A 12,708-nucleotide genomic window follows, 5' to 3' on the forward strand; every position below is an offset into this window, starting at 1 on the left:
CGTAGAATAAATTGGCCGTCATGAATAAGGCGTCAGTCTTAAAGCCCCCGGAGTCCGGGTTTCTCGGCTACGCTCCGGGTCGATACACGTGACGGCTCCGGATTACAGCTTTCCGGTGCGTGAGGCGGTGTAAATAATAATAACCGAAAACCTGCGGAGAGTGCTGCGGATGCCATCTCAATAAAGCTGCTAACGGCGAATTTTCCGAAATTTAAGTGAGGAGGGGAACGAATTTATTGGATTAAGCTGCGAAAAATTCGCGATTCTGATTGAAACCCGAGAGAAAATTACGCGCTCTTGACACGACTCCGATAAACAGTTGCCCTGATCATGGCAGTTTAGGAGATAAATTATAACTTTGGATTTGGGATTAACGCACTGAAGGCATTTGATATATATTTTAGTGCTCCTTTAAGACTATAAGAAGTTTCTGAATGGTTCTATGTGTTGATATGGTGAAGAAGAAGGAAACGAGATAACCAAACTTCTAATAATGTTACCAATCCCGTCAAGAGTAGATAACATGTTTGGCTGCATTTTAAAACTGACTCCAGCGTACATCCTACATATACGTATTTGTATTTGTAAGTGATGGTAATGAGGTGGCTTTTACTTGATGAAAATCCATTTATCAAAATAAATAAGAACTAAAAGGTCAGATTTTCAGGAAATTATATATTTTTACATGACAATTGTTTCGACAACACCGTGTCTTCATCAAATGTAATATTTACAAACTACCTGCTACTTACTGTATATACTGAAAAATGGAAAGAAAATCTTAATGTTGTTGTGAGAATTTATAAAATTAAAAAATAAAGGAGAGGTATTTAAATCTAATTGATCTAATTGAATGTCTCATTTTGTTAATCTCCATGGCTTCCAATAAATTTAATTTTCTACTTTTTGTGGCTGTATGTAAAATATTAAAATTGTCGTCAAAAATGTGTTTTTCTGTGTTTAAGTGTGTAGCATAATTAGAATCTAGCTCTTTTATGTTCGTTAATGCGTTTCTTGAAGGATCTATCTGTTTGTCAAATATACATTTTAGGACACGATCCGCATTTCAACATGTAGACACTTGCATTTCGAGATTTTGGACATTTCTTTTTATTGTATTGAAAGCTATTTTTAAGCCACATTTTGACAAATGTTTTGAAACTGGGTTCTCCTATATATATATAATTGTTTACATTGTTCGTGTTCTGTATTAGGTTTCGGATAAATAGAGTTTACTGTTGTTTGGACTTGTTTTTTATTTATAATTTTATGTATAATGGACGTATTGTAGCCGTTGTTGAGTGTAATTTGTTTAATAATATTAAGTTCTTTGTTGTAATTTTCTGTTGAGAGTGGCGTATTAAGAAGTCTGTGTATAAAACAGTGAAATTCAGCCATTTTGTTTGTATAAGGGTGATTTGAGCTATTATGTATGACTGCGTCCGTGTGTGAACGTTTATGATAAATGGAAAAGTATAATTTGTTTTGCGTTTTCGTAACAATTAAGTCTAAAAAATTAATAGAGTTATCCTGTTCAATCTCGCTATCGATTAAATTTATTGGAAGCCATAGAGATTAACAAAATGAGACATTCAAATGTATTGCTTAACGATCAATTATATATAAATATTTTTCCTTTATTGAACTTAAATTCTCACAACAACATTGATTAAGGTTTTATTTACATTTTTCGGTATATATAGTAGCAGGTAAAGTCTGTTCATAGATATAAGAAAGTGACTAACTGATACGAATTAAGGAAAGACCCGGGCAAGCTTTAAGAAAGAATATGGCCGAACAGGTCCGAACTTTGCTTAGAATTTAATTATTTGGGATTTTGTTAGGAAAGATACTAAACAATGTTTATTTATTTATATATGTATTTATGTTTAAATCTAAAATAAAATTACAAATTATTTTTTTACCTACTTAAATTATTTCAAATTATTCACATAATATATCAGTATGACTATCGCTATCATCGCCTGTTCTAATTATTATTTGTTCTATATTATTTGCAATATGGATATACGATTGTTCTGCTTTTTCTATATATTTAACGGAATTTGCCCAACTTTGTGGAGGGATGTTAAAAACTTCGGTTTCTATAAGTTTGAGGACATTTTAGTTAACACGGGGAAAAACATTGTTACGACGAATGGCAGTTGGTTCCATGTTCAATGGGATTAAATATACGATAGTAAGGTGGAAGCCCTAGTTTTTTTGCATAATTTTCACAGACGTATTCCTTTTGTAGGTTCAAGCTTTGTCGAACCAACTTTAAAATAAATCAGCGATGGTGTTTTCATGATAATCCAGAGAAGAATCTTTAATATTTTTCGCGACAGAGAAAGCCCATTTGGAATCCAACCATCTTTAGAGCCAGCATGCAAAATAGTTATTCTTTTACCTCTTTTTGATGGCGGGTTTGTTTTACACTTATCAGTTGAGTCAACCCAACCCTTTTTCGGGGTAGTGTCGAACCAGGTTTCACCAAGTAAATAAGTGGCCTTTGTTGTTCTCTGTAAATCCTAATTTTTTCTAGATATTCCAGTCGCCATTTCCGAATTCTAAAAGATTCCATTAAAACTTGCCTTTTGTCAATTTTTTCAAATCTAAAACCCATGTGTTGAATGCACTTCCATAAGGTAGTTCTGCCACATTTAACACCGGTTTCATCTTTTTGAAGCCTCCTAATTAAGATATCTAATGTAGGCACGCTTTGTTCCTCGTATAACTGGTAAATTTTACGCCGTATTATATCTTGATCACTTTCATCTACACTCGAGAAAATGTCAGCATAACTTCTTTTTTTTCTCGCTGAAATAGGATTATTCACAATTTTCCATACAGTTGATGTTGGAATTTTCGTCAATGTGGCGGTTTCTTCTAAAGATGCTTGCTTGCTGACATCACGTTCAATGAGAGTCAAATAAACATTGTTTATAACTTCCTTAGTCTCAATAGAATAATATTTTCTACATTTGGGTGGGAGCATCTCGTGGTATACACTAGACTCGCACATATTTTGTATAATTCGCACACGATTCAACACACGAAATAAGAATGATTACTAATAAACTTAAACTAAGTGGTATACCAAACCAAAGAATTTTAAACACAGGTAGGTATAAAATTATTTTCTATTACGGACCACAATTTTACTTGAATTTAAATTCCGAAATTTTAGTTAATAATCTTGTTGCATTGTATGTTAATGACCACCCTCAGAAAATCCCATTCAAATGCAATTAGTCACTTTCTTATATTTATGAACAGACCATAGTTTGTAAATATTGCATTTGATAGAGGCACGGTATTGTCGAAACAATTGTCGTGTCAAAATATATAATTTCGTGGAAATATGAACTTTTAGTTCTTATTTATTTTGATTTGTAAGTGAATTTTTCAGGTACGAATTATTTAAAGTGCTATAGGAAACCTAGTTGTGAGAGCTAATAGAAGCAAAGGAACAAAAACTATCCAAAGCCGAGCAAGTGCCATTATATAGCAAGATAAACCCGGTTTTAGTGTTTGCTATTTTGTTCGTTTTACGATGCATTAGGTCAGTGTTGTTTAGTTTGATAAACTACACGAACAGTTATTACTACACTAAATAATGATAAAAAGGAGAAAATATTTTCCATTGTGTGGATACCACTGTCCGTCAAACAAAATGAACCTTTCAAAATTTCTCAGACATTATTGAGCTCACATCTGCCGCATATTGGCGTCGGTATAATATTTGGATAACCGTCAACAAAGACAAACAGGACATAGAAGTTTAAAAAGCATGAAATATTATTTGGATCGGGTACATTACATTGAGTGGCTTTGGCAGGTACGAAAACCAAACCCAAAATGGAGCTTAATTCGAACAGGCATGTCTATCAGGGCGAATGTGCATTTTATCACAACCCGAGCTTCACTTGGGGGTGAGTGAAAATGATAAGTGGTCTGGTTGTATTTAAAACGGGAATTTCCATTGTTGTCTAATACGTATTGAGAATATTTAATTGATAGAAAGTAGTTCAAAATCAATTTGAAATATGGCGTTGGTGTATTGAAATCATAAGAAAATACCAGAATTGAACCATATGTGTTACAAGCAGTTTAGTTTCAACCAGGGCGCATATTTAACACATTTTAACATATTTTGAGAAAACATAAAAAAATATTTTTAAATTATAGACGTCAATTATTATTATATAATAAACATTTAATTTTTCAATCTGTTCAATTTGATCACACATTTGACTTAGGTTCAATGACAATTCGTTTAAATCTTTATGTGGGGACTGTAAGCCTCTAACCTGTCGTCCCATAAGTGTTCAATGGGGAGCGTGCATTATCAATAACAATTATTTGCGTAAGATTTTTCAAACTAATGCCACTCCATACCTTAACCTCCGTAACTGACAGTTTCCATGTTGCATAGAACATACCGCTCGCCAGGCATCTATACACATTTCGCAGGGGATCACCGCTGAAAAGGCACAATCTCGCGCCAATTTTGACGTGCCTGTATAATGGTGTGTTTGGCATGAGGGGAAATCAGGAAGAAGAGACAACCAAATGGCGTCTTCCCTTTTGCTGAACTGCGGACTGCTCAACACATACAAAAACAATTTGTGCCTGTGGAGTGACAATTGTGCAGGTCAGATGAAGAACAAAATTTGTTGGTCCTTGTACAACTTTTTTGTCTGTCATGGAGTTTTCGATGTAATTGATCACAAGTGTCTTATATCCGGATACTCATTTGAAACATTTGACTGCGATTTCGCAGTGATTGAAACGAAAGCGAAACGTGATTGATATGGGGGATGATAACACGTTTTTTGATTTCTATGCTGCATCTTGCACTTTAATAAAGACATCTAACCTCCAAAAATCAATTAAGTTTCCAAACAAAATCCTGATTTAGTTTTGTATAAAAAGAATTAGAGTGATATTACATCATGGAAAAAATATCAAGTACTGACATCAGGTATTACTAGCGCTAGCATTGAAACAATAGAATAGAAAATTCTATTGAAAGATTTTATTTTTTGCTTAATTACCAGCATATAAATTGCAGGTGTAGGTGCTCTTATTAATTTTTTTTAAGAGTTAGATTTTTATTATGAAAATGTATTAAGTTAGATCAATTAAAAAGAAAAGCTTGTGCACTTAGATCGCTTTGTCTAGGTTTTGGTTCAACTATGTTAAACAACCGAATTTAATATGTTTTTTAATACAAATTATTTACTTAATTGCATTTTTTTGCATATATTTACAAAAATTATGTTTAGAAAAAAGTTTTTCGCTTCTCCTGAGAAATTTGATTTTTGACACTTAGATCTTATTGCGCGTCACTCATAATAGAACATATCTACTACTTTATATTACTCCGTCCTATATAATTGGTTGATCAACTAAGCTGAACGCGGCAATCTGTACAGCAAGTGGGCAATAAATTAAAACATCTTGCTTTAATAATTCAACAGGCGTTAAAGCGTTCAACTTCACAATGGTCTCCGTAATAGAGGAAATCTATTCGCCGAGACAGGCTTTGTCTTAATATAATTCAGAAAATAGGAGATGCTCTCGATAAATTTAATGCCTCGCGACTGAGGGAAATGTTATCTAAAATATACGAAGGCGACAATGATTGTTAACTCTCGTAAACGGTTCCGATGCCAGCGGAAATTGTGAACGCTCTTCCGCGTTGATTTTCACGGAAACGCGAGTTAAGAATTTATTCCCTGCCACAAATTTTCCGATACCTCGAAACAAAAAAAAATTCCCGCAACCGAGTTAAATTTTTTACAAAAGAAAAACAAATTGGTTATTGGAAGAAGAATCTAAAATATTAATAATAAATGGAACTTTTACGATTTTCACGTTTTATCGAATAAACAAAAACAAAAATAAGTTTGAAGAAGAACGGGAAGAATAGAGAAAGAATGTGACTAGGAATACTATTGTAGATAATGTATATGAATATGAATCAGTAGTTTTTTAGAAGATGGTTCTCAATTTGTGTATTGCTTAACTTTTATAACGGTAAAAGAATGGAAAGTATAAATTCAGCTAGTCAACGCATAGAGATGGGTGTTCCTCAAGGCTCAGTATTACGCCCTGTACTCTTCATATTATATGTAAATTGTATCTTAAAAATTTTACCTGATGCGTTTTTTGTGATGTATGCGCATAATCAATGACACTATCGCAAGTAGGGATACTGTGAGGTTTATAGGATTGAGTTTGGATGAACATTTAAACTGGAAGTCTCATTGTTATACTATTATTTCAACTCTAAATAGTGTAAATTTTCTTTTTATAAATCTTGGTGAGATTTTAACCAGGTAACAGTTGCTTAATTTATGCCATGCGAAGCTGGAGTCCCGATTACGTTATGGGATCAATTTGTGGGGAGCATCTGTAAATGCGGATAAAGTATTTTTGACTCAAAAACGTATATTAAGGAGCATTGCGCATATTTCCAAGTTTACATCTTGTAGGGGCTTGTTTGCCCAGTACAAAATTTTCACACTGGCGAGTCTATGTCACTGTATGTCTTCAACAATTTATCGAATTTTAAGTTAGTTGGTGACGTACATTCTAAGCACACAAGACACAGCGGTACCTGATTATTTAGGTGTTCGTATTTTTAACAATCTGCCATTGGAGTTAAGAGACAAAAGTTTTAAACCTTGTCTATTTAAAAAACGATGAAAAATAATTTGGTTATCCAGAAAATTTAATAGTATAGACGAATTTTTTTTTATATGTTTATGTATATTGTACCTATTATGTATTTTGACAATTCCTGTACATTTTGTAGATGTCTTTCGGAAAATAAATACTGTAATAATAATAATAATAATAGGGGTCCCACAGGGCTCAGTTCTAGGAGTACTTAGAATGGACCTTACAGATGACGCTATATCGATTGATTTTGCCGACGACTTGGCACTAGTGGTGACAGCTAAAAACGAACACATATTATCAAGAAATACAAACGAATACCTGAGACGAATCATGGTGTGGATGAAATCGCATAAGCTACAGCTGGCCCCGCAAAAAGAAGAAATGCTCATCCTAAAAGGTAAAAGAAAGAGAGACCACATACGAATCAATATGGGTGCGGTGTGAACACAACCAAGCAAAACCGTAAATATATCTAGGTATCACTTTGGATGAACGGCTTAACTTTAAAAGACATATTGAAAACTCAATAGAGAAAGCTGAAGATCGGGTGGCAAGGCTAACAAGGCTGATGCCAAATATAAGATTACATAGTCGCGGCAAGAAAATGGTGTTATGCAGAGTGGTGGAGAGTATTATTCTGTATGGAGCACCCATATGGTATACAGCATTAAAGCATAACAAATATAAGGATATGATCTTCAGAGTTCAGCAAAAAATGCCAATCAGAGTAGCATCAGTATATAGAACCTTCTCGACCGTTGCTTTACAAATTATAACGGGGACTATACCCATCGACTTTCTTACTCAGGAGCGGCGACACTTATACGAACAGGGTGCTCACAACCTAAAGCACTCAAAGATGACTGCAAGAACCTGGAAACATAGATGGGAAAATAATTATACAAAAGGCCAATGAACTAAAAGACTTATAAACAACAAAGAAGACTGGGTAAATTGTGCTTTTGGCGCACTGACTATTATCTGACAAGCCATCGCAGGACATGGATGTTTTAGGGCATACGCCAAAAAATTTGAAAAGGATATAACTGATACCTGTGTATATTGCAATGAAATAGACGACGTAGAACATACAATCTTTAAATGTGTGAGATGGTGCATAGTACGAAACAACACTTACCAAACACTAGGTTGCATACTGCATCCTCGAAATTTAGTTCTCAAAATGTTACAAAATGAGGAGCATTGGAAAACAATACACGATATGATTAAAACCATAATGAGTCAAATGGAGAAAGAGTAGAGAAAAAGACAATATGGCCAGACAACCGATTTAAGAATAATCTCAGAAGACTAGACAACCTACCATCCATGATGTCATGTCAAACACAGGCGGTTCCATGGATGCGATGCAGGGTGTAAAAATAGAGAGGTTTTAGTGGGTTAGAGACCTACACTGTTTTGCCCAGATAAAAGACGGAACTCGTGCATGATGCATTTCCTCTCTTAAAATAATAATATTATTATTATTATTATTATTATTATTATTATTATTATTATTATTATTATTATTATTATTATTATTATTATTATTATTATTATTATTATTATTATTATTATTATTATTATTATTATTATTATTATATGTATATGGAATGGAGTTAAAGTGGACATCAAATCACAAAGAGTTAAAACGTAACCGAAGAAATGGAAGAAAGTGGTCGGCAGAAATCCACTAAATTATTTTTCTTACTTCCTACTTTAAAATACCTAATTATAAGTTATGGGTACGAGAGCGATGGTGGGTTCTCGGTATTATTTTGACTTTTGCTAATTCTATTCACGTCACACGTCAGTCAGTGAATGTGTATTCCTGAAATATTTCTTTACTTGACTTCACTTTATTTTAAGTTAATTATCTTAGAATTCTTTTCTTGGCTCTAAACACCTGAGCGCTACCTTCCAAGAAGATTATGACTGATTCAAAGTTAGCATAATATAATATTTTAAGGACTTGGCTGTCTATGTATGATGAAACTATTCTAATGCCATATCCCACAATTCCATGCTTTAGACATACAGGGTTAATTTTTTTTTCCATGGTAAACATTCGTTGATATAAATGAGTTTTATGAAGGTATAAGTTAACAGAAAAAGTTAGGTTATACTCTTTTGTTCAAAATATTATCACGTTAGTTTTATTTTTATTTAGTGTAAGTTTATTTCCATTAAACAAATTATAGGGTTCTGTCTGCTTTTCTTGAATTTCTAGAAATGTTGATGGCATCAAAAGGTTGATATCATCTGGCATAATTCGTTATGGAAACGTTGTGCAATACCAAAACTATTTTCCCCAGATTTAATTCCTTCATTGTCTTCCCTAATTTCTTCTAATATCTTCCCATTTCCTCCAATTCCATATTCTTGCATACCTTGTTTGTAGTGTTATTATTTGTATTTTTATTTTCGTCCGAGCTTTTGGTCACAGGAAGATAATGATAAAATATTTTATTAAACCTATTAATAGGTATATTCTGTATTAACATTATTATGTATTATCAATTTGATAATAATTAAGCTTCCACTTGAAAATAAAATAAATGGGGTTATTTTTTTGTATTTTTCAAAAAACGCTTTTTTAAATTGATAAACCACAGAAAAAAATTGCTTTTCAATTTATGGGATTTTTAGTTTGTGAAAGTAGCATCGCAGATCTCAGGAAGATGATGGAAAAAGTGCAATAATTTTTCAACTTTGAAGCATTGTAGAAAAATAACTAACAATAAAATAAAAGTACTGATGTAGGCGAGAGACCCAGAGATCCATAAACTCAGAAGTCAGGAAATTTCGTTCTATTCCATTTTAATTCATCATCATCAATTGTTTGAGTAGGCAGTGAAAAGACCCAGGAAACCAGGATCTCAGCAATCTGGCTTTTTCTTGTTATTTTGTTGCCTGGTTTGTAACTGGTAAGGTCATTTCAAGTCTGTAACCAATCTTTGTACTCTCCAGCCGGTCCTCTTAGCGAACCTGTTGTGCATTTTGTACGGTCCTCTCCGGATTCTATCGACTTGTGGGTCGAGAATGAGCGGAGGCATTTCAAGTTGCATCGTCCCGACGCATCCGCTATTACCGATTTTATCGCGGGGGGACGTATTCCCAACAAAGAAAGGTCGTCGGTAATTGAATTGCTGAAGTGCTTGCGAACAGCGGCAGCCGCCAGTGGTTTGGGGGTAATGCCGGAGTGATTGAAAAACTTCTACGACTCAAAAGTGGACTGCGAGACTGGCACGAATGCGCGACGACGGCAACCATCTTCTGATTTATTTATTCCTTCATTATTTCATTTTCTGTAGATAGGCAAAGTATACCTAATTATTTTGTTGTCAAATTAGATAGCTACTTAAAGCACTGGCAACTTCGAACGGCGGACTAGAGTGATTTTTTCTGTTTATTTGTTCAACACGCTGAGTAAGCTTCGGGAATTAGTGTTGTTTTTTGTCAAAGTGATGCAAAACCCATGAATTGTTTTGCCACAATTCCGGACGTTTTCTTTGTATTGCTTCTCGCAAAGGGCGCAAAACTTTAAGGTAATACTCTTTATTGAACTTATGAACTTGTGATAAGAGCTCTTGATATACTAAGTTCTGATAATCTTGATATTGATATGCTTTTTTCGGTCTTGGCGATTCTGGGATCCACCATTGGAACGACTGGGCGTTGGTTTCGACGTCATAACCATATACCCATGATTCGTCACCAGTTATTACTTTTTTGAGCTTATCGAATCACCATTGATGTCGTTTAAGGGCTCTTGAGCGACGCTCAAAACTCAACTCAACACCATTTGTTCCACTTCTTCAAACGCTTTCATCAGTTATTTACGTGCAGGGGAGTTCAGAGCGAGGTTCGTCTTCGGGGTCTTCTCGACCATCTTGAAACAGCTTGTACCACTAACATTTTTTTTGCTCAAAGTAGATCCACCATATGCCGTGTCTTGCAGCACAATATTTCATTTTTAACACGAAATTTTATCCATTTTTTTTTTGGCAGCAGAAAATCTCCGAGCACACAGAGCACGTCTAACGCTTCTGTCTCAAAATAAACTTGTAAACCGGCTGAAACTGTGAACTTATGTTAGAGACATGTGTACCAACATAACAAAAAAAATATATATATATATATCGAAAATCGAATGTCCGCAGTCTGCCTAATTACATACCTTGTATAGTTCCGACTTTCGAATACCCCAAACGTACCAATAAACAACATGGTAAAAATCAACAAAACCAAAAGCAACTATATAAGAACTTTATATATATAAACAAAACAAAACTCTAAACCGAATCTACAATAATCACCTGAAACAAAAAACTTTTTAATGCCAAAGTAAACTGAACTGATGTTAGTTATATCATTGACATCTATATCATTACCAATACAATTTAAAATGTTCATTGGTTTAAAGAGTGGACTTCTAACTAAGTTTGTGGAGGAAGTTGAAAGGTGGAATATTGGAGATGTTCCGACTGCTCGCGAAGGAGCGGGAAAACCGATCTGGGATAACAATGCAGAGCAGTCTTGATGAGATCTACATAATTTAAATAAACACTAAACTGATGCATACTTCCTACGATGGAAATACAGCACCACACTTAAAAAGTAGATATTTAAAAATTTCCTTTAAACTTTTTCTGACCGAATAATATATTTATTGACAATAGTCTGCGATAGAAATACTACAACTTAGATCCAACATAACTAAAGCAAACGTTTGTAAACTCACAGACCTTCTGAAATATGGATCCTAATATTTTCAATGCAGAGTTACAAGTTTGATTGATATAATTAGCGAACGAAAGTCAAATAAAACTCGCAAACCTTTGGAGCCCTCATTTCGTTTTAATTTTATATTGCCTAAAAAATAATCAAAATCAATACAACTCACCATGTTCAATACTCAATACTCAATGCAATCTGTTAAGTTTACACCAAGAGAAGGTGTTCGTAATTAAAAACATTGTGGCATTGATAATTTACTACCACCTTTTGCCGATATTGATTATTAGGATAATTGCCGAATGAAATTGCTGCATATATGATCTAGAATGTATAGAGTTAATTTGGTGAAAGAGCCATTAAAAGTATAGATAGAAGATGTTGTTACTGTTACTGATTACGTATAAATTACTTTGTTTATCCTTTCATTGTCAAAATAAAAAAAAAATTAATGTATGCATTAACTACCCAAATACAATGCGAAATTGTTGCAGAACCTTAGCATACTGGGTATCCCAGTAAGGGTAATAAGTAAAAAAATGTGTTGTGTTGTGCCTTATTTTGGCGCAAAAATCTCAGATCATTACATTTTTTACAAAATATGAATTTTTTGCCGTTATGGTAGAAAGTGCCTTATTATAGCAAGGTGAGCTACCACCATGGTCTTACTTATTAGCAAGATTCGTAGCGTAGGAAATCCCTTTTTTAACAAATCCAGGTTTGTTAAAATACTTTAAGGATTTAGGAGTTTTCGACATTTCCGACCCGCCATGTGTTTTTTTTTCGGTACAGAACAAAGGGCATTAAATATAGGAATTAGAATTTGTCTCAGTTTTTAAACATTACCCACTTTTGGTATAGGCTCTGTGTGGGGGGGCGTGGCCAAGGAAAAATTGGATGCCAGCGATCCTCGTGAGCGTCAGTCGAATCTTTGCACTCCAAATTTTCGTACACTCTAATGAGTAGTGTGATTAAAAGTGAAAATATAAATAATTTTAAACGGTTTTTAATTATAAATAAAAAATGGTTAGAACGAGCCGATCGGGAAATACTTGTTGTGTTCCTGGCTGCTGTGTTAATGAAGACTTAAACAACATAAAATTTTATAAATTCCCCACGCAAGGCTATAACCTCGAAAAGAGAGTAAAGTAATAACTGATTCAGAATTTATTGTTATAAAATTCTAAAAATGATTATTCAATTTTCTGTAGTCGTGGCGGAAGTTCTTGGGAACCTAGTTTAAGATCATGTATTTGCAGTCAACATTTTGTATGAGGT

This window comes from Cylas formicarius, unplaced genomic scaffold, assembly GCF_029955315.1.
Source record: "Cylas formicarius isolate icCylForm1 unplaced genomic scaffold, icCylForm1.1 PGA_scaffold_1__22_contigs__length_36826433, whole genome shotgun sequence".
In the NCBI taxonomy this organism is placed as follows: domain Eukaryota; kingdom Metazoa; phylum Arthropoda; class Insecta; order Coleoptera; family Brentidae; genus Cylas; species Cylas formicarius.